At 50.1% G+C, this 27,795-nt stretch overlaps 1 long non-coding RNA gene across 1 annotated transcript; it reads left to right on the top strand.

Moving 5' to 3' along the window:
* The first annotated feature begins 448 nt into the window (after positions 1-448).
* Positions 449-14,883, top strand: LOC131511082 (uncharacterized). The gene is made up of 4 exons (XR_009261332.1): positions 449-770; positions 8,546-8,628; positions 10,318-13,057; positions 13,305-14,883. It is a non-coding gene; the product is annotated as an uncharacterized LOC131511082 (long non-coding RNA).
* Positions 14,884-27,795: the final 12,912 nt, after the last annotated feature.

Here is a 27,795-nt window from a genome sequence, read left to right as displayed (position 1 = left end):
ATACAGAAATCATGTTAAGAACGAAAGTACCGACCACTCAAACCCAGTACCGTGTGCCTGAGGCCACTGGACTGCGCGCTTAGAAATGGTTAAAGTGGGAGCGCCTGGGTGGCCGAAAGCGGCTGAGCATCCGACTCTTGGTTTTGGCTCTGGTCACCATCTCACAGGTTGTGGGTTCGAGCCCCACACCTGGTTCTGCGCTGACAGCTCGGAGCCTGCTTGGGATTCTCTCTCTCTCTCTCTCTCTCTCTCTCTCTCTCTCTCCTTGTCTCTCTGACCCTCCCCGCTCACGCGCTCTTTCTCTCTCAAAATAAATACATACATAAATAATCGAAAAAAAGGTTAAAGTGCTAAATTTTACGTCATGTGGGTTTGCTGTAGTAAAATGAAGACATTCAGCCCCTCCCTAATTATCTCGCTTCGTTATTCTCTCATCCGGGGCGGTCGAGGTCGTTTGTGGCCACCGAGCCTCCCTGGGGAAACTGCTGGAGAGCGGCACGCCCTCGTGCGTGTCTTTCCAAGCCCGAGCTCGCCATGCTGGTACCTGGAACCGGGCCACGGTGACAAGCGTGGATGCTGCGGGGACCAGCAAACACAGCTTGGTGCTCTCCAGCTGCTGTCAGACCCTGTCCCGCACACAGGCTGCACACGTGTGGCTCTGCGGGCGCTCGCACGGGGCGCAACAGGCCCGTGGACCCCTAGAAACGTGAAGCTGCTGGGACACGGCCGGAGAGGGCCACCCGTGGAGACACTCACACACCGGTTGCCAGGTGAGTCCCCCAAAGCCCAAACACACAAACCCCGGCTGGCCCAGGGCCCCGCACCCAGCACGCGACCGTCCGCAGAAACATACAAACACGAGACGCACACAGGACACGAGGAGGCAGGGAAGCACACAGAGTCACATGCACAACACGTTCTGTCGCCATCGAGTGTGTACTTAATGCAACACGCATTTATTTATTTATTTATTTATTTTTTCAACGTTTTTTATTTATTTTTGGGACAGAGAGAGACAGAGCATGAACGGGGAGGGGCAGAGAGAGAGGGAGACACAGAATCAGAAACAGGCTCCAGGCTCCAAGCCATCAGCCCAGAGCCTGACGCGGGGCTCGAACTCACAGACCGCGAGATCGTGACCTGGCTGAAGTCGGACGCTTAACCGACTGCGCCACCCAGGTGCCCCGCAACACGCATTTATTGAGCGCCTGCTGTATGCTGGGTCTTTTTGTAGGTGGGGGATTACGGGACGGACGAGGCAGGCACAACCCTCTGGAGCCCTGGAGGCAGACTGTGAACCAGGAAACAGACACCCCACCCCACCCCCACCCCCCCCCCCCCCCCGCCCCTGCCCCCCAGGTAATTGCAGATGGCATTAATTGCCATGAAAGGAAGCAGACATTGTGATGGGACAGAGGGTGGGTGGGGGAGGTGGCTGCAGGAGCCAGGGTGTGTCTGGAAGGCCCCGGGAGCTGAGACCTGAGTGCCCAGAAGGGGCCAGGTGGTAAATGAAGATCTGGGGAAAGGACACTCCCCGAGGCAGGAAGCGCAGGGGCAAAGGCTAGGAGGCAGGACTGAGTTTCCTGTGTCGCGAGTGTCTGTGTGGCCAACGTGGGGCCGGAGGGGCACAGGCTGGCAGTGCTCAGACCCCCCCAGACCGTAAGCATGACGGATGGGCATCATCGGAGGGGCAGGGAAGGAAGCTTGGGGACAAGACGGCTCAGAGGGTGCAGGAGCCCCAGAGACCCACACAGACGCCATCACTGGGTGGTCCTAGGAGGGAAGGTGGGTCTACAGTCCTTTGCCTGGAGGGGAGGGGTCTGCTTTCTCTGTCCCTGCCTCGCTTCTTGTCTCCCTGTCGCTCCTGTCTCTTCTCCACCTCCTTGTCTCTCTGTCTCTCTTCTTGTCTCTCTGCTTCTTCTTCTGGGCTCCCCCCCCCCCCCCCCGTCAGAATTTCAATTCTCTCAGGCCTCTCTCCCTCCCAGCCTCCTTGTCCTGCTCTCTCTGTGTGGTCCAATCGCTAGAGAAAGTTCTCCCCACTCTCAGTGCTCGATCCCTTGCCCCCTGCGCTGGCCACCGTCGTCACCGCCCTCCTCCCACTGCTGAGGTCCCTGGTGGCCTCCTGGACGCTGACCCCTCGGCTGTGTGTCCCTGGCTCTCCTGCCCCTCCACTACCCTGTGTCACCTCCAGGGAGGTCCCCTCTGCTTGCACTACCCTTTTCTGCTGTCTCTGCTGGTAAAATATACATAAAGTAACATTTACTATGGTATCGGCACGAAAACAAGACACAGAGATCAACGGAACAGGACCGAGAATCCAGAAACGGACCCACAAATGTATGGCCGATTCTAACCATCTCTAAGTGCACAGCTCGGTAGCATTGAGCACATTTTCATTCTTTTGCAACCACCCCCACCATCCACCTCCAGAATTTTCTCACCTTCCCAAATTGAGACTCTGTCCCCATGAAACACTAAACTCCCCACCCCCTTCCCAGCCGCTGGTGTCTCGTATTTGACTTTCTGTGTCCCTGAATTTGCCTGGGCTGGGTACCTCGTGAATGGAGTGAAACGCTTTTTGTCCGTGTGTAGCTGGGTTTTTTTTTTTTTTTCAAATTTTTTTAATGTTTATTTTTGAGAGACAGAGAGAGACAGAGTGTGATCGGGTGAGGGGCAGAGAGAGGGGGAGACACAGAATCCAAAACAGGCTCCAGGCTCTGAGCTGTCAGCATGGAGCCCGATGCGGGGCTCGAACCCACAGACTGTGAGATCATGACCTGAGCGAAGTCGGACGCTTAACCAACTGAGCCACCCAGGCGCCCCCTTTGTAGCTGGTTTATTTCCCGGCCCTCAGGGTTCACCCACGTTGTAGCAAGTGCCAGAATGTCTTTTTTTTTTTTTTTTTTTTTTTTTTTAAGGCTGAATAATACTGCGTTGTGTGGCTGGACACATTTTTTTTATCCGTTCATCTGTCCGTGGACATTTAGGAGGTTTCCACCTTTTGGCCATCGTGAATAATGATGCTATGAGCATGCGTGTGCAAATATCTGTTTGGATCCCTCAAAGAGATGAATTCCCCAGTTTTAGGCCGGGGGAAATGAACCCATTCAGCTTTTAGCTTTAGGAGGTGGCTTTCTTCAGACGGTAGCTGCTATCTCTGCAATGACCACCAGAGGAGAGTGCTTCTCCAGGGCTCCTCTGGACAAGCTGGGACCACAGCGAGCTGAAAAAACCCAAACACCAGGCTGGGAATTCAACACCCACTACCGAAGGGCGGGGCCCCAGCCTGAGCCAGTGAGGGATGTGGGTCTGGGACACAGGTGGCTGTCTCCCTTCCCTCCTCTCACTTTTGATAGAGATGTGGTTGACCGAGATAGTTTCTGTGCTGCAAGGAAAAAAAAAAATCCAGCTGGGCTAGAGAGCAGATGTAAAAAAACAAACAAAAACCTCAAAGTAATAGAAACTGTAGAAGGAACTTATAAGGCAATTTCTACAACTTTGGGTTGAAAAGCTGCTTTTTTAAAAAAAAAAGTTTTTTAAACTAAGAAAGGAAGCTCAGAAGGCTTGAATAAAATGACAGAAATATCTGGGGTCCCTGGGTGGCTCAATCGGTTGGTCGTCTGGCTTTGGCACAGGTCATGATCTCGCGGTCCGTGAGTTCGAGCCCCGCGTCTGGCTCTGTGCTGACAGCTCAGAGCCTGGAGCCTGCTTTGGATTCTGTGTCTTTCTCTCTCTCTGCTCCTCCCTTGCTAGTCCTCTGTCTCTCAAAAACGAATAAAATCGTTGAAAAAAAAAAAGACAGAAATATCTGATTATATATACATAAACACAAATTTAGGGGGAAATGTTATAAACAAAACCAATAAGTAAAGACCAGTAAGTTGTCTGAGAAGGGTTAGTACCTTCACATACAAAGAATTTCTACACATGGATAAGAAAAAAGACAAACAACATAAATAGAAAACTGAGGAATCACATGAACAGGTACTTCTCGGAACCAAAAGCCAAAGAACATATGAAAATATAGTCCTCAGGAACCCAGAGAGTGTGAGTTTCAGTGACAATGAGCTGTTACCTCACACCCAAGAGGGTGTCAACAAAAACAGAGAAGAGTGAGAATGTATGTCTGATTATTATCTTTTTGCAGATGAAATTATAGTGGAAATCAGAAAATTTGTGAAATTCTGTATATTTAATTTATTTATGACTTCCCATATTTTGTACAATTGAACTAAAAATTTCAAGCTGTTATCATAGGGGCGCCTGGGTGGCTCGGTCAGTTAAGAGTCCGACTTCGGCTCAGGTCATGATCTCGCGGTTCATGAGTTCGAGCCCTGCGTCGGGCTCTGTGCCGACAGGTCAGAGCCTGGACGCTGCTTCGGAATCTGTGTCTCCCTCTCTCCTTGCCCCTCCCCTGCTCACAGTCTCTCTCTCTCTCTCTCTCTCTCAGAAATAAACATCAAAAAATAAAAATTTCAAGCTGTTGTCATAAAGCACATAAAAAAGTGATAAAAAACATAAAAAAATGATAACACTTACTGCTGGCAGAGATGCAGAGAAAAGAATACTGGTGCATATTGTCATATACAGATATTCCTTGACTTACAATGGGGTTACATCCAGGGGTTACACCAACATCATAAGTTGGAAATATCATAAGTCCAAATGCATTTAATACACCTAATCTATTGAATATCATGGCTTGGCTTAGACTACCTTGAACAGACACAGAACACTTCCATTCACCTACCCTCGGGCAAAATCATCTAACACAAACCTATTTTATAATAAGACACTGAATAGCTCATACAATGTATTCCACACTGCATTGAACATTAAAACCAGAATGGTTGCCAGTGTATTGATTGTTTAAGCTTGTGGTCTCATGGCTGACTGAGATCTGATTTAAAAATTCGAAGTACGGTTTCTGCTGGACGCATATCGCTTTCACACCATTGCAAAGCTGAAAAACTGTGAGTGGAACCCTTGTTAAGTGAGGGACTGTCTGTATTTGGAAACTCTTCCCCTAACGTGGGGAAGCCATAAACGGTCCCAGCCTTTACAGCCCCTACTCTGTGTCTTCTTTTTTTTTTAAAAAAAGATTTTTTAATGTTTTTATTTATTTTTGAGACAGAGAGACACAGAGCATGAGCAGGGGAGGGGCAGAGAGAGAGGGAGACACAGAATCCGAAGCAGGTTCCAGGCTCTCTGAGCCGTCAGCACAGAGCCTGACGTGGGGCTCGAACTCATGGACTGTGAGATCGTGACCCAAGCTGGAGTCGGATACTTAACCGACTGAGCCACCCAAGGCGCCCCGGAACCATACAGATTTTTAACCTTCGAGTCTGAACTTCTTCCGCTCAGCATAATGCATTTCAGATTCATCCACTTTGCTCTGTCTATTTCTTTGAATCACTGTGGAACGTTCCATTGTAAGTTATTCCGCTCACCCACTGACGGTCACCCACTGACGGTCATGTAGACTGTATCTAGTTGTTGGCGATTACGAACAACACCACTGTAAACATTCGTGGGAACACAAGGTTTTTTTCCCTCGGGAAAATATCTAGAAGCGGATTACTGGGTCCTGTGGGAAGCGTTCCAAGATGGTGTTAAAAATGTACCATTTCTTGAAAAAGAAGAAAGATGAGGCAGAGGGCCGAGTGAACCGCTAGCCCGTGCACCTGCAGAGGCCACACGAGCAGAAATAAGGAAAGCCCGAGGCCCGGGACGCTGGTACGAACTGTTGGGCAGCACGCCCACTCTCTAGCACTTGACTCAAAGGATCTAGAGCACCCATCGCCACTTGATGGCAATGACCACCTTTGAGAGACCCACCTAGCTTGTACCAAAACAGTCCCTTTTGGTCCTCTGCCCTGGACCTGCGACTTTCAGGACTAATTCTGTTTGCGTTTGTGGCTGAATGTAACACGTGTCCCATAAACCACCTCCTCTGCTATCTTAGCTAAAGAAAAAAAAAAAAAACCCAATGCATTCCCTGCGGCAATGACAGCACTTGGTCTGTCATTGACACATTTTAGCTATTCTATTTAGTGCAGAGGGGTAACTCGTTGTGTTAGGGCCCCTTGATGACATCAGAAACCCCTGCTGATTGCCCCTGGGGCTTATGCTATCCCTGGATGGGGAAAGGCACCTGTGGTGCCCTCGATTGGAATATTCTTCTGGTCCCTTTCAACTGCATAACTGTGTGTGTGCATGTGTGCGTGTGTGTGTGTGTGTGTGTGGGTGGGTGGGTGGGTATGGGCAGAAAGCCAGGGGGAGTTTATTAATGCCTCTAATCGGTTTGTATTCTCTTTAAAAAATTTTTAATGTTTATTTATTTTTTGAGATAGAGACGGAGCGTGAGCAGGGGAGGGCCAGAGAGGGAGGGAGATACAGAATCCGAAGCAGGCTCCAGGCTCAGAGCCGTCGGCACAGAGCCCGACATGGGGCTCGAACCCACGAACCGTGAGATCGTGACCTGAGCCGAAGTCGGATGCTTCACCGGCTGAGCCACCCAGGGGCCCCTTATCGGTTTGTATTTTTAAAGCAAAAAGAGCACCTACCCACCTTGCCAAAATAGACCTACACGCAGGGAGGAGATAGTATTTATTCTGTCAGGAGAAGGTCCTTAGCTCACCCGGAGACTCAGGATGGCCAGAGAAAACACAGCCAACTGCACCTCATATGTTTTTATTCGTTAATGGTGGGAGTCTGGCGTAGGGACCCTTTGTGGCAACCCCCAAGGACCCGGGGCTGGTTTCCCAAGTTCAGGCAGCAACCAAAGTGCAGGAGGCCGGACCACCTTCTCCTGCCCACTCCTTGTTGGGGACCTACCTCTTCCCCTGCTGCTGAACCCCCAGAGAACCCACAGGGGATTTCAGAGGCTTGAACAGGAAAACCACATCTTAATATAACCCAAGAAACCAACGTTCTCATAACGAGATGCCCACAGCAGCACAGCCTTGTGTCTTTCCATATTTCCAATTGTTAAGATGCATCCTGAAGTGGCTGGTTAATCATAAGGGAGGGGTCACTGCTCTCTGAGAACTTCCCAAACAGCTTATTTCTCTCATGAAACCTTCACGGCCATCCAGGGAAATGGGTTCCATTGGTCCCATTTTGCAGCTGAGGAAGCTGTGGGCTCAGTGAGGTGAGGCTCTGTGTCACATGGCCCTGCCCCCCTCCCCCTTTCTGCGGTGTGCAGAAACCTTTAGAACGTCTGCCTGGTTAAGGACATGCTGAGAGGGACAGACCCTGGAAAGCCACTGCAGCCAGGTGCCGACCGTGTACCTCTGTGGCTGGCCCTGCCCGTCTCTGCTAGTGGCCGGGACTCACGTGGCTGGTGGAGTGGACAGCCCCTCCGTGCCCACCACCGCACCCAAGAGAGACACGTCAGGGGACACAGGGCCACCCCCAGCAGTTCCTTTCCCACCTTTGGATTCTTTGTGCACTCCAGCCTTCCTGGAAAACACTGAGCCACTGTTGTCCTTCACCAACGTCTCCCCTCTCTTGGCCCCCAGTCTGGTAGCTTCTTCTTCCAGCCAAAGCTCCCTCTGGGGACTTGCCTGGCGTGGGACAAGGGGTCATTCTCAGCTGCTGGGTGGGGGCACACAGAGGCTGGAGATGGATGGAGCCAAATGCTGCCTTCTAATGATCAGGATAATCACCAGTGAGAGGTAGTGAGCACCCCGACACCAGGGTCATCCAAGGCTCCTGTTAGGGAGAGTCAGGCTTTTTTTTCTTCTTCTTTAAAAAATTTTTTTTTAACATTTATTTATTTTTGAGAGAGAGAGAGAGTGCACTTGTGCGTCTGCAAGTGGGGGAGGGGCAGAGAGAGAGGGAGACCCCAGAATCCAAAGCAGGCTCCAGGCTCCGAGCTGTTGGCACAGAGCTCAATGTGGGGCTTGAGCCCATGAACCACGAGATTATGACCTGAGCCGAAGTGGGACGCCCAACTGACTGAGCCACCCAGGTGCCCCGGGGGAGAGTCAGGCTTTTATCTTTAATTAATTTATTTTTTATTTTAAAATTATTTTTTAAATGTTTATTTATTTTTGAGAATGAGAGAGAGAAAGCGAGCATGAGCAGGGGAGGGGCAGAGAGAGAGGAGGACAGAGGATCTGAAGCGGGATCGGTGCTAACAGCCCAGAGCCCCGATGCGGGGCTTGAACTCACGAACCTCAAGACCATGACCCGATCCAAAGTCAGGTGCTTAACCAATTGAGCCATTCAGGTGCCCAGGCTTTTAACTTTTAGACTCTAATTCTGCCCTGGGCACCACAGGGCTTTCTTTTTTTATTTTTTTTAATTTTTAAAAAACATTTATTTATTATTTAGAGACAGAGAGACAGAGTGTGAGCAGGGGAGGGGCTGAGAGAGAGAGGGAGACACAGAATCTGAAGCAGGCTCCAGGCTCTGAGCTGTCAGCACAGAGCCCGACGTGGGACTCGAACCCACGAAACATTGAGATCATGACCTGAGCCGAAGTCGGAGGCTTAATCGATGGAGCCACCCGGGCGCCCCAAGAAGGTTTCTTTTTCAGGCTCTGAGTCTTGTCTTGGCTGAGATCGCAGAAGAGGGGATCAGCTGTGCCCACCCCCCAGTGTGAGCCATGAAGGGCTGTTGGTAAGTAACCACCCACCCTGTCAGCCAGCCGCATAAGAGCCTAGCACAGCACGCTGCCCCCGCCCGGCACAGTCAGCCGAAACCCGCCCCCTGCACCTGACATCACCTGACATCACCTGCTCTCTGTGGCGCATCTGTTTGGGACCACACACCGTGGCAGGTGTGGGAAGCCATTGCAGAGCTCGGGTCTCTTGGGAGGCAGACAAAATCGTACGTACGAAGCAGTGTGGCCTGTGCTCCCTGGGGGAAGCCCGGGTGAACTTGGACTTAGAGTCCAGGAGGGTTTCCAGGAAGTGAGGCTCAGCAGACGCCCGCAAGATGGGTGAGGCCGGGGCACCCAGTGGCAAGCCCTGGGCTGCAGGGGGGACCGGAAGCAATTCCACGTGTCTGGGGCAAGGAGAACCAATGGGCGGGGCGCGGGTGGGGGTGGGGAGGGGCCCTAATAAGGAAGCCAGAGATGGAGGCCGGTGTGGATTGGGTTCCAAGACCTGGGTTTAGAAAGAACTTTAGGTTTCGCTCCATGAGGCGCCATGGGGGGCTGTTTGGGGGGGGGGGGCGGGTGGCAAGAACTGGGCTTTGTTTCTAGAAGATCTCTCTGGCTGGGCGGGGAGAGAATGGAAACGGGCTGCGCTCCTGGAGGTTGGAAGGCTGGTTAAGGGTGCTGCTGTTATCTGGGCCAGAGGGTGGTGGCCTAGCCCAGGCAGGGGAGGGAGAGCAGTGGGTGGCTTTGAGGGGGATTCGGAAGGAGAAGGAGCTTGATTTGGGTCCACACGGGAGGTGGTGAGCGAGAGGATGCCTCCTGGCTCTCGGCCCGGTTCCCTGGTCCACAGGTGCTGGGGGAGGTTCCTTGGGGGGAGGGGGGGCTCCAGGGTCAGCACTTGGGACAAAAGGGCCTCAATGTCTGCTCACCTATGGGTGTGACGTCCCTGCCTGCTTCCCGCCATGTGCCCATTTTCATTTCCTGTGCCCGGAATTTTCCAGCGGCCTCTCGGGTTACCTGGAAGGAAGAGGACGGGGAAGAAGTCCCCCACCCCAGCAGCTGGCCCACAAGGCTGCCCCCGGCTGAAGCTCTTCCTTTTCCTCCGGGGGAGCCTGTGTCAGGGCGTCTGGGAACCCCGGAGGAAGGGCAGGGTGTCTCGGCCACGGGAGCCTCTCTTCCCATGCCCTCGTGGACTCAGGGGTCACGCAATCCCGGGTCCAGGTGGGGCGGGTGGGGGGCTGGGTCATCCGGTCACGTGTGCCTGCCTCTGTGTGTTCCTTCATTTATTCTTACGGCCGCAGGGTGAGAGCTTCAGTGTGAGCCGAACTTGAAGCACCCGTCCCACCTGCCTGCAGCTGGTTCCTTCTCCTTAATTCTCTGCTACAGCAGCACCTGCTTGGGGGGGAACTCGGCCTCACCCCCGCCGCTCTGCAAAACTCCCGTTTTATTTTCTCTATTGTCCGTACTTTCTTGCTGTTGTCTGAAATCGTTTCTTGGTTCACACACTTGGAGCCTGCATTTGAAAGCAGATTTGGGGAGAGTGGGGATTTTTGTCTATTCCTTTGCTGCTAGGAACCTAGTAGGTCCTCAATAAACGTTTGTTGACAGAAGGAGAAAGCCCTTGCCCACAGAGAGACCACAGGGGACCGAGGGACAAATAATAGGCTGATTATAACAGCAATAATGTCTAACATTTTCTCAACCTTTAGGGAATATTAAGGGAACACCGACTGTGCACCTGCGCCATTTGGAACTGGGACTCCAGCAGGGGATGAAGCTCACAGACGTCCCTGTTTGGGGTGGCCTTTTCAAGTGGCAGGGGATCGAAAATAAAAATAAAGACCGGAAGGAGGTAAAGGAGTGAGGTGTGGGCATATCAAGGGGAAGAGCAGTTTGGACAGATGGAACAGCAGGTGCAAAGGTCCTGGGGTAGTACCCCGCCTGGCATGTTGGAGGAGCAGGGAGGAGGCCCCTGTAGCTGGAGCAGAGTGAGTGAGGGGCAGAATGGGAGAGGGCGAGGACAAGGAGGGGACAGGATGGGGTCCTGCACAATCTCGTGTGCCTTGAGATGAGTTGGGCTTTTACCAGGAGGGAGGTGGGCGCCCGGGACGGCTGTGGGCAGGAGGGAGGGGCCTGACTCCCCTTTGGAGGACACTGGGGGGAGGACAGATGGTAGGGGTGCGGGTGGGAGCAGGGGGGCCAGGGGAAGGGGCGGGAGATGAGGGGGCTGACCAGATGAGGCAGCGGGAGGAGGGAAGGCGGTTGAATTCGGGGTATATTTTGCAGACCGGGCACGTGGTGAGATTTGAGATTGGGTGGAGTGGGAGACTGGACAGACTGTGTGGCGAGAGAAAGCTTGTGGGTGAGGATGCCCCGAGGGTGTTGGAGAAGATGGAGACGTGGAGGGGTCGCGGGGGGAGGGGAGGGGCAGGTCAGACGCGGGGTGTCACCGCCTGTGTGGGGGAGATGGCTGGAGCTGCAGTTCCAGGGAGGGACCTGGAGGTGCCCCCCGGGGAAGCACCAGCTCCCGTGAGTCCTCCTGGCTTCTTCGAATTACTTTGGGGGTAAACGCCTTGTGGGGAAGGTGTGGGGGGAAGGGGAGGGGGGGCGCAAATGTGTGTGTGCCCCTGAGCTCGAGTGCCGGTGTCTGTGGAGGGCTCACTCTGAGGCCACCTTTTCTGACTCCCTAGGCCGAGTTTGAGTCCCCACCCCCGCCCCACGCCCCCACGCTGGTGTCCCTCCCCCGCCAGCCTCTTGTTCTCCCTCGGGTCTGTGTCAGCAGCTGTCGGGGTTTGAGGAGCTGGTGTTCCCTCTGGCGTGTGGGGGGGGAAGGCAGAGAGAGAGGCAGGGAGAGTGACCCCCAGACACGGGGCTCGAGCTCGCGAACAGCGAGGTCATGACCTGAGCCGAAATCAAGAGCTGGACGCTTAACCGACGGAGCCACCCAGGCGCCCCCCCCCCCCCCACCCCCGGCTGGCTGTTAGTAGCTCCCGTGGGATCCCCGGAGCTGAGCACAGAGCCCCCCACGTGCGCGAGGTGCTCCGTAGACATCGGCGGACACGGGGCTAAGTGTGTGCGGCGCTGGGGGCCGGGGATACAGGCGGGAGCACCCGAGGATACCGAAGACAGAGGACGCACAGCCACTGCGTGTGGGGGTCGACCACATCTCCGTGTGCGTCACACGTGTGCGCCCGCGGGCTGAGCGTGGCCGTGAGTGTTCCTGCAGCTAAGTGTGCACGTCCGCGTGAATCCCTGTGTGCCCTGAGCACACCTCTGCTTGCCGTCCCGCACGGGTATGCCTGTGCACACGTGGCTCTCTGGGTGTGTCTGCCCAGGGGGCACACGCGCGTGCCTGCACGGGTGTGTTAGAGCATATCCGTGACTGCGGGATCCCGCGGGTGTCCACGTGTACCCGGGCTTGTCTGTGTGTGTGTTTGCAGGGGTGTATTTGAATGCCTTCTTGCCTGTGTGCTAGAGACGTGCAAACGTGTGCTTGAACACGTGTGCGCAGGTGCCCATATGAATACACGCGTGTCCCCCACCTGCTAATGTACGTACCACACGGGTGTGTCCAAGGGGGTCCACGCATGGTGCTGAGATGCCTTCAGACCGGGCTAGGCCTGATCCCAGGATATCCTGACGCCCAGCACTGCTCTATGTCAGACCCAGAGAACAGCTTGCCCCACGGAGACTCCCTTCTCCTCCTAGCCTTGACCCCAGCCCCTCTAGCCTCCCCCCCTCAAGCCAAATGTGCCTTCAAAGAACCAGGATTCAGTGGAGGAAATTCCTTCTGGCAGCTTCTGGGCCTCTGGGCCATTCCCAGGGAGGAATCCAGAACTGTCTGGAGTGGCTCCCAGGGACAGGAGCTGGGACCGCGCGTGGACAGGGGCTGGGACCGCACATGCTGGGTTGTTCGGAGGCTGGTTCTGCCAGCTGGACCCAGCTCTGTGCCTCCCCTGCCAAGTCCAGAGACAGAACTGGATGATGAACCTGCTCTATTGGCCAGCTGGTGTGTACCCGGCAGTGCGTCTGGGAGATAATGGCACCAAATTGTCAGCGTGCCTTGAGGGGCACTATCGATCGGGCCCCGTTTTCTGAGCTAGAGGGACGCAGAGGGGCAGGACGGACCCCAGGCCTGGGTGACTCTACCCCTGTGGCTCTGAAATGAGGGGCAGTCCCCCCGCCCTACGCCCGCCAGGGAACATCTGTCAGTGTCTGAAGCTATTTTTGTTTGCCACACCAGCCAGGGGGATGCGCTTCTGTTATCCAGTGTGTGGATATCAGCACTACATCCTACAAGGCACAGAAGGCCCCCCGCCCCCCTGCAAAGGAGGCTACGACCCCAAATGTCGACAGAGAGGAGGCTGAGAAACTCTTGCGAAGCTTTTTGAGAGCGTCATGGGAAGCAGATAGGATCCTGAAGCATCTGGACGTTTAGAGACATAAAAGGTGTCTCAGGGGGCGCCTGGGTGGCGCAGTCGGTTAGGCGTCCGACTTCAGCCAGGTCACGATCTCGCGGTCCGTGAGTTCGAGCCCCGCGTCAGGCTCTGGGCTGATGGCTCGGAGCCTGGAGCCTGTTTCTGATTCTGTGTCTCCCTCTCTCTCTGCCCCTCCCCCGTTCATGCTCTGTCTCTCTCTGTCCCAAAAATAAATAAAAAACGTTGAAAAAAAAAAATTTAAAAAAAAAAAAAAAAAGGTGTCTCAGGTGCAAAAACACCTGACAGATGCTTCAGAACATCAGAACGGATGACTAGCCGGGAGCCCATGAAAAGCTGCTCAGTGTCGTTTCTCATCAGGAAAACGCAAATCGGGACCACCGCGAGACACCCGACTGCACGCCCGCCAGAATGGCCGAAATGGAAAATTCAAACAATACCAAGTGGAGCCACTGGAACTCTCTGCTGTTGCCAGTGGGATGTCACATGGTCCAGCCACGCTCTGTGAGTCAAACCAGGGCGGGAAGTCGCGTGAGCAGCCCAGGTTCCAGGCCGGAGCTGATCGAGCAGAGGATCGCTTTCCAGGCTTAAGACCAGGGGGCCTGGGGCTCATGGTGCTTCCCACGGGAAGAAGGACCCTAGTTCAAATGATTCAGGATTTTCTGTCCCTGGTGGGTACAAACATCCAGTATAATGTCAGTGGCTTTGGCTTCTTGGGAACCCTGCACTGAGCATAGCTACTGTGTAAAAAAAAGGAGTCCTTGGGGCACCTGGGGGGCTCAGTCGGTTGGGCGTCCGACTTTGGCTCCGGTCATGATCTCACGGTTCGTGAGTTTGAGCCCCGCGTCGGGCTCTGTGCTGACAGCTCGGAGCCTGGAGCCTGCTTCGGATTCTGTGTCTCCTTCTCTCTCTGCCCCTGCCCTGCCTGTGCTCTCTCTCTCTCTCAAACATAAATAAACCTTAAAAAATATTAAAAAAAAAAAAAAAAAAAAAGGAGTCCTTGGCATCTGACAGGGGTTACTTGGTGCCGAATCTCCAGGCCTGTTCCCAGCAGGTGGGTGTGGGTGACGGCAGGGCCGTGTCTGAGGACCCAAGGAGGATGACGCACAGACAGGTCAGGGCCTTCCTGAGCGAGGCCCTGCCGAGGTTCCCACGGCCCACACTTGTACCGCGGCCAGGTCTGAAGGCCAGGGCACATCCGGAAGTTCAGCCTCCGGGGCAACAAAGGCGCCCCAACCCCCGCTCTTTGCAGCCATCATAACAATTATTACATTTATTGAGCATGGGCCGGGCCCAGGTGCTGAGATGCTACAAATGCCGTTTTATATCCTCCTTCCAAGAAATGGGCTCCTGTCTGCAGGAGGGCTCACCGCCCTCCCGCCCCACAGGCTGTCTTTCTGGTCTTCCGACAGACTGCTCACACCTCAGGGCCTTTGCACTTGCTGTTGCTTCTGCCTGGTGTCTCTTCCCTCCGAGACCTTCACGGTGGGGACCTTCTCATTCTCCAGGCCTTGGATCAAATGTTATCTCCTCTCTGAAGTGGAACCCCCTCCCCCCCCCCCCATACCCTCACTATTCCATCCCTTGGCTCCATTTTTTTTTATTACATTCATGACACTCTTTTGAGTTTATTCGTTGTTTCTGTTTCCCCATCTCCCCACTGGCATGGGATGTGATATTTTGCCAAACTTACAGGCAAGTAATGCAGCTCATTTGAATTTATAAACTTCTGATACCCAAAAAGGTGAATTTTTCATGGGTCTCTCGGCCTTGTGTTTTTCATATTTCTGATATTGATTTCTAGGATTCCCTTCTTCTTTCCTTCCTTCCTTCCTTCCATCCTTCCTTCCTTCCTTCCTTCCTTCCTTCCTTCCTTCCTTCCTATGTATGTATGTATGTATGTATGTATTTTTGAGGGAAAGAGAGAGAGAGCCTGAGCAGGGGAGGGGCAGAGAGAGAGGGGGACACAGAATTGGAAGCAGGCTCCAGGCTCTGAGCTGTCAGCACAGAGCCCGACCTGGGGCTCAAACTCATGAACCGTGAGATCATGACCTGAGCCAAAGTTGGATGCTTAACCGACTGAGCTACCTAGGCGCCCCAATTTCTAAGATTTCTTACATAAAAGGTCATCTTTTGTGGGGCACCTGGGTGGCTTAGTTGGTTAAGCATCTGACTCTTGGTTTCAGCTCAGGTCATGATCTCACAGTTTGTGGGTTTGAACCCCTCTGCATTGGCAGTGAGGAGCCTGATTGGGACTCTCTCTCTTCCTCTCTCTCTCTGCCCCTCCCTCACTTGTGCTGCCTCTGTCTCCCTCAAAATAAATAAATAAATTTAAAAATTAAAAAAAATAAAAAAGTATCCTTTTGCAAATGTGTTTCAAATATTTTTTAAAGGATTTTTTAAAAAAAAGTTTTTGTTTTTTATTTTGAGAGAGAGAGAGAGAGAGATCTTTTGACTGGGGTATGGGGAGAAAGAGAGAGTGGAGAGAGCATCCCAAGCAGGCTCCTAACTGTCAGAGCCGAGTCTGATGTGGAGCTCGATCTCACAAACTGAGATCATGACCTCAGCCGAAATCAGGAGTCAGACGCTTAACCAACTGAGCCACCCAGGTGCCCCTCAAATATTCTTTTCTAGGTTTTCTTTTCTGTTTTAAGTTAAAAACATTTTTTAAGTCCTATTTATTTAAGTAAAACCTCTACACCCAACGTGGGGCTCGAACTCATGACCCTGAGATCAAGAGTCACATGCTTCCAAACTCCACCGACTCAGCCAGCCTGGCGCTAGCCTGAGCAGGGGAGGGGCAGAGACAGGGGGAGAGACAGAGAATCCCAAGCAGGCTCTTCACTGTCAGCAGGAGCCTGATGTGCGGCTTGATCTCATGAACCATGAGATCACAGCCTGAGCCAAACACAAGAGTCGGATGCTCAACTGACTGAGCCACCCAGGCGCCCCTCTTTTAGCTTTTTAAAAGTGCTTTTTAGTCCCTAGAAGTTTAAATTTTTTATCTAGTCAAATGTACCAGTCTTTTCCTTTGTTATTTATACCATTCGTAAATATTCATCTCATATTTTCTTCTAGTGGTGTTTTACTGCAGTGTTTTTACATTTTACTTTTTTGTCCATCTGGAATTTATTTGGTTGTGAGGGTTGATGTGCGGGTCAGACTTTTTTTTTTTTTTTTTTCCCCCAAACGATTACTCACTTGTCCCAGGTCCGTTTATTGAATAAGTAGCTGTTTGCATTCTGGTTTGAAGTTGCTCGTTTATAAATACCAAATAATTATCTTTATTTGGATCTGTGTAAGGATTTTCTGTTCTTTTCTAGAAATCCATCTTTTTTTGTTACCTGTACCGTAGTGACATCTTCATAATATTCTTCCCACCCAGGAATATCTATTTGTTTAGGGTTTTTTTATCCCTTAAAAATGTAGCGATTTTGAAAAAACAAGTTTAATGATTTGTTCCCGTTAACCCCATATAAACCCATTACGTTTCCTGGTACTTACAGATCACTTCACATTTATGTTTTTATTTTGTATCCCGTTGCCTTCCTGAATTCTTATTAACGCTAATAGTTTTTTGGCTAGATTTTCTAGGGTGAATAAGGTTATTTCCTGTAGAGAAATATTAATTGATTTCCTTTTCTCTTGATGCTTATTTTTCCCCCCTTATTTTTTCTTGTTCTACTGTGATGGTTAGGGCATCAGAGTACTAATAATGGCAACATATTCTTTCCTTTAACTGTAACAAGAAAGCTTGTGTTTCCCTATTAAACGTGATGGAGTTATTGAGATAAAACAATTTCAGTTTAGGAAAGTACTTTATTATTTTTTCATATTCGACAATTAATAGCAACAGCTACCATTGACTGGGTTCTTAATATTTGCTGGGTACTTTTCTAAGCATTTTTCCAGGGATTGTTTCTTTTAATTCCCAACAACAACCCCTTCTTCAGGAAGAAGCTTCAGCTCAGAAAATTCAAAGAAAATCAGCCAATGGAGGAGTCAGGATTTTAAACACAGGTAATAGATCTCCTGAGCCTGCGTGCGTAACTGAACGCTAGGTCGCCCTCCTAGACCATTAAAACCTCCTTCTGTTACTAACTTGCTACATTTTTACATCAGGGCTGGATCAGGTTTGGGCTGTTTATAGAATGATTGGAACGTTTCCCATCTATTTTGGAAATTTTTACCTATTTCTTGAACTTTTAAAGGTGGAATAATGATATAGCCTTTGAGATTAACCATTTTTTGGAGGGGCTATTTTTGATAATATCTTTTGGTTTTTTCATCATTATTTATTGATTCATTCAGATGTTCTACTCTTTCTCATTAAAAAAAATTTTTTTTTTATTTTTAAGCAATCTCTAACACCCGACATGGGCCTCAAACTCACAACCATGAGATCAAGAGTTGTGTGCTCTAGGGACTGACCCATCCGGGTGCCCTGGTGTTTTAATCCTTCTTGAGTTAATATTGGTAACATATATATCTGTAGGGACCTCAAATTCCATGGAGATTTTCAAATTTTTCAGCATAGTGTTGTATGCCATATTCTTTTATTGTAAAAAAGCCCCAGTTTGCCTGGGTGGCTCAGTTGGTTAAGCAACCGACTTCGGCTCAGGTCATGATCTCACAGTTTGTGAGTTCGAGCCCCACATCAGGCTCTGTGCTGACAGCTCGGAGCCTGGAGCCTGCTTCCGATTCTGTGTCTCCCTCTCTCTTTGCTCCTCCCCCACTCACGCTCTGTCTCTCTCCCTCTCTCTGTGTCTCAAAAATAAATAAAAACATTTTTTAAAAAGCCCCAGTAGATCTAGTTTTAGAGAATACTGCTTGTTTTCTTTCTATTTCTTGGACAAACTGGCTATTCAGTTCCCAAATCCCTTGTGTGTGTGTGTGTGTGTGTGTGTGTGTGTGTGTGTGTGTTCTAATTGATGAAGGTCTTTGAAACTCATTACAAATTTCTTTCTCAGCTTTTGTTGCTTTTTTACTGACCGCTTGAGTTGCATGCTTCAGAAGTTTATTTCTACAGTAGCACAGTAGAGAGAGGTGTTCGTGTCATGAAATGTAGGAGGGAGAGGGGTCAGAGGAAGTAAACTTTAAGCTGTGTTTTGATGGATGGACAGAAGTTTTCTAGGTGGAGAAGTCTTTTCCAGTTGAGACAGCGACCACAGAGGGATGAAACTCCTGTGTTTGCTAGAAACGATTATCGGCGGTAATTATTGGCACGGCGCAGTTGAACAAACGGATGAGTGACATTTGTAGCAATATATTGATCTATTGTATTTATAATGTATTATGATGTAATATATTAATACGTTCGTGGGATTGTTTGATTCAACTGTAAGCTCCAGGAGGCTTACAGAGACCACTGTTTTCTGGTGCCAATTCCAGGACCTGGTCCAAAGAGGGCGCTCCAGGGGTGCCTGGGTGGCTCAGTCGGTTAAGCGTCCGACTTCCGCTCAGGTCGTGATCTCACGGTTCGTGGGTTCGAGCCCCGCCCCCGAGCTCTGTGCTGACAGCTCAGAGCCTGGAGCCTGCTTCGGATTCTGTGTCTCCCTCTCTCTCTGCCCCACCTCAGCTCGCACTCTGTCTCTGTCTCTCTGTCTCTCTCAAAAATAAACATTTAAAATTTTTTTTAAAAAGAGGGGGCTCCATGAATATTTATTGAAGAAACAATAAATTCCCAAGATGCCTGCAGGGACCCGAGCCTTGTTCCAGGGACTGGGGACACAGTAGTGAATAGAGCCTTTCTGATGGGTGGTGCTGAAAGATTTCATTTGGCTGAAACATAGGGAGCCAGAGAGTGTGGTGGGAGGTCAGCAGGGGCAACTATGAGGGGCCTTGCCAGTCCACTGAGCCCTGGACACCAGGTGAACTGTATTGTATTGAAGATAAGAAAAGCCCCAGGGCTGCAGTGCTGAGAATGGACTCTAGGGGGCAGGAGTGGAAGCTGGGAGGTCCGGGAGGAGGCGCCGCGCGGGACACAGGTGGGAGGGGAAGGGTCTGCAGAGCCTGAATGGGACCCGGCAGGTGCGTGTGTCCTAGAACTACTTTGGACTCAAAGGGACCGCATCGCTTTTATCTTCGGTGGCTTCGTTGAGGTGTAAGTGATCGTGGCCGATATTTTCGTTGGAAGCATCTTTGCTGCAAAGATTTCTGCCCCTTGACTAATTGACCTCGAGGCAATTTTGCCTTAAAATCACAAAAAATCGAAAGTGAAAAGGACGTAATGAAACATGAAAAATGAATAACAAAATTAGAAAGACTTTATTGCGAAATACAACATATTGGTGCATTCCACACGTGCCATGTAGATTCGTGGGCAAATAAATGAATCAGTTACTTGGGAGAGTAACTGACTTCCTTTTGTGGACGGTACCTAAGGCCTTGTCTCCGAAGTCTTTTGTTCATAGCGTTGTGCACGTACTTGTGGATTCTTCTCTTCATTTGGTATCCCAATTTTCTTTCTTTTCGTGAACATTCCTTCTTTCATTAAGAAAGGTGTCCTGTGCTCAGTCGCTAGAGCATCTGACTGTTGATCTCAGGATCTGGGGTTCGAGTCCCACGTGGGGTGTAGAGATTCCTTAAAAAAAAAAAAAAAGAAATGTATCCGTTTCCAAATACTGTCTGCATATTTGTAACAGATTTTTATTGCCCTGTGAGAGCCTTCTCCACTGTTGTTTGTTTCTGCCATATTTCACACGGCCATCCGTTGGTAGATGTTGCAAAGCTCTGTGGGTTACAGGGGCTCAACACTGTGCCACTGTATAGACCGTTGTGAGGGCTAAGATTCATACAGTGTGAATATGAGAGTGCTGTGTCAACGGAGAAATGAAACCAAACTGTTAACCAGTTATTTTTTTAATCTTTTATGGCAAAATTGCCTTATGGCCAATTAGTTAAGGGGCGAAAGTGTTTGCAGTGAAAACGCCTGCGGCGAAGACGTTTATGGCAAAAGTACCTAGAACCAAACTGACACCCGATACGTTGCACATATTTAAAGTAAAACATCTGATGAGCTCTAACGTTTCATACACCTGTAAGACCATCATCATAATTAAGATCATGCATGTATGGTCAGCCCCCTAAATTTATGGGGTGCATGGGTGGCTCAGTTGATTAAGTGTCCGACTTAGGCTCAGGTCATAATCTTGCGGTTTGTAGATTCGAGCCCCTTGTTGGGCTCTGTGCTGACAGCTCAGAGCCTGGAGCCTGCTTCGGATTCTGTGTCTCCCTCTCTCTGTTCTTCCCTTGCCTGCGCTCTGTCTCTCTCTGTCTCTCGAAAATGAATAAATGTTAAAAAAAATTAATTTCCTACTGTCCCCTGATATTGTTCCCTTCTGTCTCACCCCTGCCCCCACATCACCAATAAAAAAACCTGATACGTTTTCTTTTCGTTTTGTTTTTGCTTGTTGGTCTGAGCATGTGATCTCCCTCGACATGATGATTTTGAGATTCATTCAGGTTGTCCTGCGTGTCCAGAGTTTGTTCTCCGTTTCACCAGCAGGCGGATATAGCATAACTTCATTATTTGCCCTCCTGAGAATGGGCGTTGGGTTTGTTTCCATTTCCTGGAGGTTACAGAAAGAGCGGTGGACGTTCCCGTTTAGAGCTGCGCGTGGACGTGGGCATTCCCGTCTTCTGGGCGAATACTCAGGAAGGCAGAGGCTGGCTGGTATGGGAAGTGCACCTGCGATTTCTCAGGAAACCACCAAACTGCTTCCCCGGTGTCGCTATCATTTCACGCCCCCGTCGGCAGTGTATCGAATTCTACTTCCTCCAGCTCCTTGACGGCACCTGGCGTGGCCATTGGTTTTAATTTGGGCCATTCTGGTAGATAAGGAGTGGCATCTCACTCGCGCTCTGTCTCTCGCTCAAAAATAAATAAATAGGGGCGCCTGGGTGGCGCAGTCGGTTAAGCGTCCGACTTCAGCCAGGTCACGATCTCGCGGTTCGTGAGTTCGAGCCCCGCGTCGGGCTCTGGGCTGATGGCTCGGAGCCTGGAGCCTGTTTCCGATTCTGTGTCTCCCTCTCTCTCTGCCCCTCCCCCGTTCATGCTCTGTCTCTCTCTGTCCCAAAAATAAATAAAAAACGTTGAAAAAAAAATTTTAAAAAAAAATAAATAAACATTATAAAAAAATTATAAAACAAAAAAGGATCCAACTTTGGCTCAGGTCATGATCTCATGATTCATGAGTTCGAGTCTTGGTTCGGGCTCTCAGCTCTCAGCATAGAACCCGCTTTGGATCCCCCCTCTCTCTGCCCATCCCTGCTTGTGCATGCTCTCTCTCTTTCTCTCTCAAAAATAAATAAAATCATAAAAAAAATAAACAGAGGGGCGTCTGGGTGGCTCAGTCGGTTAAGCGTCCGACTTCGGCTCAGGCTGTGGTCTCGTGGTTCGTGAGTTCGAGCCCCGCGTCGGGCTCTGTGCTGACAGCTCGGAGCCCGGAGCCTGCTTCGGATTCTGTGTCTCCCTCTTTCTCTGCTCCTTCCCTCCTCATGCTCTGTCTCAAAAATAAATAAACATTAAAAAAATTTGTTTTGAAAAAAATAAAAAGAGCATGGTTTTGGGGGGTAATTTTTACTGTATTTTTTGTACTTAAAATTTTATATAAGTAACATCAGAGTGTAATATCTTTAAAAATACCGTGCTAAGGGGCGCCTGGGTGGCGCAGTCGGTTAAGCGTCCGACTTCAGCCAGGTCACGATCTCGCGGTCCGTGAGTTCGAGCCCCGCGTCAGGCTCTGGGCTGATGGCTCGGAGCCTGGAGCCTGTTTCTGATTCTGTGTCTCCCTCTCTCTCTGACCCTCCCCCGTTCATGCTCTGTCTCTCTCTGTCCCAAAAATAAATAAAAAACGTTGAAAAAAAAATTAAAAAAAAAAAAACCGTGCTAAAAAAATAACAAAAAATTTGCCATCTTAACCATTTCTAAGTGTACACTTCTCAGTGCAACCCAAATCCAGAAACTTCTAATCTCGTACAACTGGAAGTCTATTCTTTTTAAAGAGTTTTTTTTAATTGTGAAAAATGTTAAGCCTACAGAAAACTGCCTAGTTACTTCTAATTCCGTTACTTTATGTTATTCTCTGTCCAGCATTTGTCACTCACACAATCTGAAAATTACTTATTTATTTATGTGCTTGTGGTCTGTCTTCCTCACTAAAACATAAATTCAAGAGAGCGAGGACTGTGGCTGTCTTCGTCCTTACTGTGCTCAGTAAATTTTTCTTTTCTAAAATGTTACCATCGTGTAACGTTCATTTTGCTCAGAACAGAGGGTGGTGAGGTTGGATTTCATTTTATTTTATTATTATTTTTTTATTGTTTTAAATGTTTTTTTATTTATTTTTGAAGGAGAGAGAGAGACAGAGCATTAGTGGGAGAGGAGCAGAGAGAGAGGGAGACACGGAATCCGAAGCAGGCTCCAGGCTCCGAGTTGTCAGCACAGAGCCCGGCGCGGGGCTCGAACCCACGAACCGTGAGATCATGACCTGAGCCGAAGCCGGACGCTCAACTGACTGAGCCACCCAGGCGCCCCAAGATTTCATTTTTTTTTCTTCTTTTTTTTTTTTTAAACGTTTATTTATTTTTGAGACAGAGAGAGACAGAGCATGAACGGGGGAGGGCCAGAGAGAGAGGGAGAACAGAATCCGAAGCAGGCTCCAGGCTCTGAGCTGTCAGCACAGAGCCCGATGTGGGGCTTGAACCCACAAACCGTGAGATCATGACCTGAGCCGAAGCCGGACGCTCAACAGACTGAGCCACCCAGGCGCCCCAAGATTTCAATTTAAAAGCCATGTATTGCTGATACGAATATGAACTACCGCAGGCCCTGTGGAAAGCAGTATGGTGGTTTCTCAAAAAATTAAAAACAGAATTGCCACGTGATGTAGCAATTGCACTTATGGGTACATAGCCAAAGAAACTGAAGGCTGAGGCTTGAAGAGATACTTGCACACCCATGTTCATGGCGATAGTAGTCACGATAGCTGAAAGGCGGAAGCAGCCTGAGTGTCTGCGGACGGATGAATGGATAAAGAAAGTGTGGTCTGTCCACACAACGGAATAGCATTCAGCAAACCTGCAAGGCCATTCTGACAGCTGCTACAACATGGGTGAAACTTGAAGACCTTATTCTCGGCGAAACAAGCCACTCACAAAAGGACAGATACTGTGGGATTGCACTCATATGAGGTCCCTACCATCAAATTCATCGAGATAGAATTCATAGATGTGGGGAGCCAGGCGCTGGGGAAGAGGGATGGGGAGTTGGTACCTAATGGGGGACGGAAGTTCAGTTTTGCAAGATGAGAATGTTCTGGAGATGGATGGTTGCACAACAGTGTGAATGTACTGAATGCCACCGAGCTGTGCACTTAAAAATGGTCAAGATAGGGGCTCCTGGGTGGCTCAGTCGGTTAAGCGTCCGACTTCAACTCAGGTCACGATCTCGCGGTCCGTGAGTTCGAGCCCCACGTCGGGCTCTGTGCTGACGGCTCAGAGCCTGGAGCCTGCTTCGGATTCTGGGTCTCCCTCGCTCTCTCTGCCCCTTCCCCACTCACGCTCTGTCTCTCTCTGTCTCAGAAATAAATAAACGTTAAAAAAAATTTTAAAAAATGGTCAAGATGGCACATTTTTGTTGTGTGTATTTTGCCACAACACGACTCAACTTTTTTTAATTGCTTAATTGGAAAAGAGTAGTACATATTGTAAACCAAAACAAAACCAACACAAAAATAGAGAATGTGGAAGTCCCCTGTAGTGATTCCAACCACAATAATTACCATTTGTATGGCCTCCCAGAATGTAATAAACACACATACACATCCGTATATATAATTTCTTATATCCTCCAATAAATAAATAATACCCATCTACTTTGCCAAAATGCAATTATACTATGCATAATTTTCTGCAACTTTTCTTTTGCTATAATAATAGATTGTGTTCATCCTTCTAGGTCATTATCTGAAAAACAAGACTTTGCATGCTACTTAAAAGTAGCATGGTGGGGGGCGCCTGGATGGCTCAGTCGGTTAAGCGTCCGACTTTGGCTCAGGTCATGATCTCGCGGTCCGTGAGTTCGAGCCCCATGTGGGGCTCTGTGCTGGGCTCTGCGCTGGGCTCTGTGCTGACAGCTCGGAGCCTGGAGCCTGCTTCGAGTCTGTGTCTCCCTGTCTCTGACCCTCTCCCGTTCATGCTCTGTCTCTCTCTGTCTCAAAAATAAATAAAAACATAAAAAAAATTTTTTTTAAAGTAGCATGGTGGTATAATATTCTATATTCTATAATATTCTATGGCAGTGTTTGGCAAACTTTTTCTTAAAGGGCCAGAGAGTAAATATTTAGGTTTTGTAGATCCAATGGTCTCTGTGCCCAAAAAACTTTATTTACAAAAACCAACCCTTGTTCTACGGCGTGAAAGTTCTTTAGTGCTTATTTACTTGGTCCCCTGCAGATGGACAGTTGGGCTGTTTCCTCCCCCTCTTCAAGGATTGCAGCAGCAAACATGGGCAGACATTCCCGGGATGGCAGAGACACACGATGGAAGAAGCTGTCTCCGAATCATCCTTCATCAACTCAGAGCACCCATTTCACGGATGTGGAAACTGAGGTCCAGAGACATCAATGAGTGAGAAGGGACTGGAGCCTTGGCGTTTATCTTGACTATCCTAACTGACCGAATTCCTCACTTGGGATCATTTTATTCCTTTTTTTCCCCCTGTGCCATTCAGCACGTTCCCACTTTTCAGCCGAGGAGAGAGAAGGGGGGCCAGGCAGGCTGGGTGTAGGAACCTGCTCACAATAGAGTCGTTTAATCAGCGCCTGCTTGTTTTGGCCTTGCCTGATGGGTGGGCAGAGGATGTGACTTCAATACTGACCTTGGGTTCTCCTGGGCTGGGACTGGGCACTGAGGTCTCAGACAGAGCGCCATTCCTTGGACCAGAGGTCAGGCCACATAGAACTGTCAGGCTGAGGCTGAGTTCTAAGGATTTTGTTGGCTGTTGATAGCCTGGTGGTGATGGTGGGAGACAATTATTTTTTAGGGGGACTGTTGACGCGTTCCATTTTTGGTTGCAATTCACAGAAGGTTGCACTTTCTTTTCTGTTGATGGTCTCAAGAAATAGTCGTCGGCTAATCTTTCCTGGACATTTGCTGTATGTTAAGTGCATAGCCTGCCTCGTCTCATTTAATCCACATTAAATGAATCCACAGACCCAGGAGTCAGATGTGAAGTCACAGGACGGGTAGAGAGAGAGAGAGAGAGGGAGAGTCAGACAGACAGACAGAATCTGAAGCAGGCTCCAGGCTCTGAGCTGTCAGCATGAAGCCCGATGTGGGGCTCAGACTCACGAACCGTGAGATCGTGACCTGAGCCAAAGTCCGACGCTTAACGAACTGAGCCATCCAGGCGCCCCTGGATCTTTCTGTTTAAAGTTTCACTCTTTAAACCACCTCCCTGGCAACATCTGTATTCCTGTTTTATTTTTCTCCATGGTGTACATCCCAGCCCAACGGACTTTGTATATGTCAATTACTCATTTTGTTTATTGGGTGTCTCCCTCCACGGCCGCGTGAGAAAAGGAAGTTTTAACTGCTCTGTTCACCTCTGGACCCCGCCCCCCCCACCTCGGCACCCGATAGACTCAGTAATATTTGAAGAATGAAGGTACAAGGTGGGTGCTGTTTTAAAGATGTTTTAAACGTCTGTGGATTTCAGTGCTGCCCTTGGCCCTGCTCTGGCTCCCCCAGAGGAGAGCTGGAAGCGCATGGAAGCCTCCCCGCCTCCTTACCCGTCACGGCCCATAGCTAATGACCGACTGCTACAGAAGTACAGGGCTCAGCTCCCTTCCGTGGAGATAGGACAAAGTCTGAGACACAATTCACGGAGCTCCTCTTTAATACATCCTTGCGTCCAAATCCTTGGCTTGGAACCCACCCCACGGGACCCGAATCACCAGAGCCCAGTTAGTGCTGGCATGCGGTCGGTGTTTCACGAACGCAAGTGACCAAGGAGCTGCTGCTTCCAAGGCAAAGCCAGCTTCTCACTCCACACACCCTCCCGGGGGCTGCTCATCCTCTGTCATGGCGTAGGGACAACTCCGTCTCCTGCCTCGCCCTGGGCTCTAATATCTAGCTGCCTCCTGGATATTTCTCCTGGGTATCCCCCCCCCCCCCCCGCCCCGCCCCAGACCCAGCACATCCCCAAACTGAGCCCAACATCGTCACTCACTGGACAGGCTGCAGACGGACGGGGGGAAACACGGAAAGAATCTGAATTCTGATTATATGGAATTTAGGAGCCCTGGAGCCACCCAGTATTCAAAACTTCCTCGTTCCAAGACATGTTATGTCCCCTTAAGCCTTTCCTTTTTAATGAAGCATAATTGTGTAAATTTAAGGTGTACAACATGTTGATCTGATCTCCAGAACTTGTTTATCCAGAGTTGCAAGGTTGTGCCCTTCAGTGTTATCCTCCCCCAATTTCCCCACCCAGCCCCTGGCAATCACCATTCTATTCTGTTTCTAACAGTTTGTTTGTTTTTAGATTGCGCATCTAAGGGAGATCATACAGTACTTCTCCCTTAAGATTTAAGCAACTTGTTGGGGCACCCAGGTGGCTCAATCGGTTAAGCATCCGACTCTTGGTTTCAGCTCAGGTCACAAGCTCACGGTTCGTGGGTTCGAGTCCCGCATCGGGCTCCTCACTGGCAGTGAGGAGCCTGCTTGGGATTCTCTCTCTCTCCCTTCTCTCTGCCCCTCTTTTACTCTCTCTCTCTCTCTAAATAAATAGGGTTTCTATCACCTGATAGTATCTGAATTCACTCACACCTCTGCTCTTAGTTTACAATCCCAGTGGATATGCTAATGAAGGAGGTGCACAACGTTGCCGGGACGGAGGGTGAGCATTGGGGTTGCAAGAACAGCGAAGAGGGTCACCTAAACTGCGCTGTGGGTCCGGGGATGGTGGGGGAAGTCTTCTCCCAAGAGGTTAGCATTAGTCGGCAAAGGAGACTGAGTTGGGCTGAAAAACAGAACTTTGCAGGTAGAAGAAAGAGCACGTGCAGAGGCTCTGAGGCTGGAAGAGTTTGTTCTGTTCCCCCCCCCCCCCGCACCCCTGCTGCAAAGCGTTGGGAACGGCCAGAGCAAAGGGGGCCTGTGCTATGGGGGGAGAGGTAAAGATGAGATTCTGAGATTATCAGGAGCCTTGAATGGGGTGCTCAGATTTCAGCCTGGGGGCAGCGGAGAGCCGTGGGAGGTGTCCAGCTGAGGGGTGAGGAGGCCAGAACCCCTGCGGAGGAGGCCATGGCCTCAGCTTACTCATCTGCAGGTTGGGGATAATATCCACCACATATGGAAATTGGCAGGAATATATATATTAACGCCGGCAAAGGGTTTGATCCCACGCATGGCACGTAGGAAGCCTCTGATAATTTTAATTGTTTTTAACGTTTATTTATTTTTGAGACAGAGAGAGACAGAGCATGAATGGGGGAGGGTCACAGAGAGAGGGAGACACAGAATCCGAAACAGGCTCCAGGCTCTGAGCTGTCAGCACAGAGCCCGACGCGGGGCTCGAACCCACGGACCGTGAGATCATGATCTGAGCTGAAGTCGGACGTTTAACAGACCGAGCCACCCAGGCACCCCAGCCTCCGATAATTTTAGAACGAAAGTAGCAGGAGAAGAGAAGGGGAAGAAGGACCAGGGTATGGTGGTTCGGCACCTACCCTCCATACTCGCTCACTG

Source organism: Neofelis nebulosa, chromosome 4 (genome assembly GCF_028018385.1).
Source record: "Neofelis nebulosa isolate mNeoNeb1 chromosome 4, mNeoNeb1.pri, whole genome shotgun sequence".
Lineage (NCBI taxonomy): Eukaryota > Metazoa > Chordata > Mammalia > Carnivora > Felidae > Neofelis > Neofelis nebulosa.
This window is presented reverse-complemented; position numbering and strand designations above follow the sequence as displayed.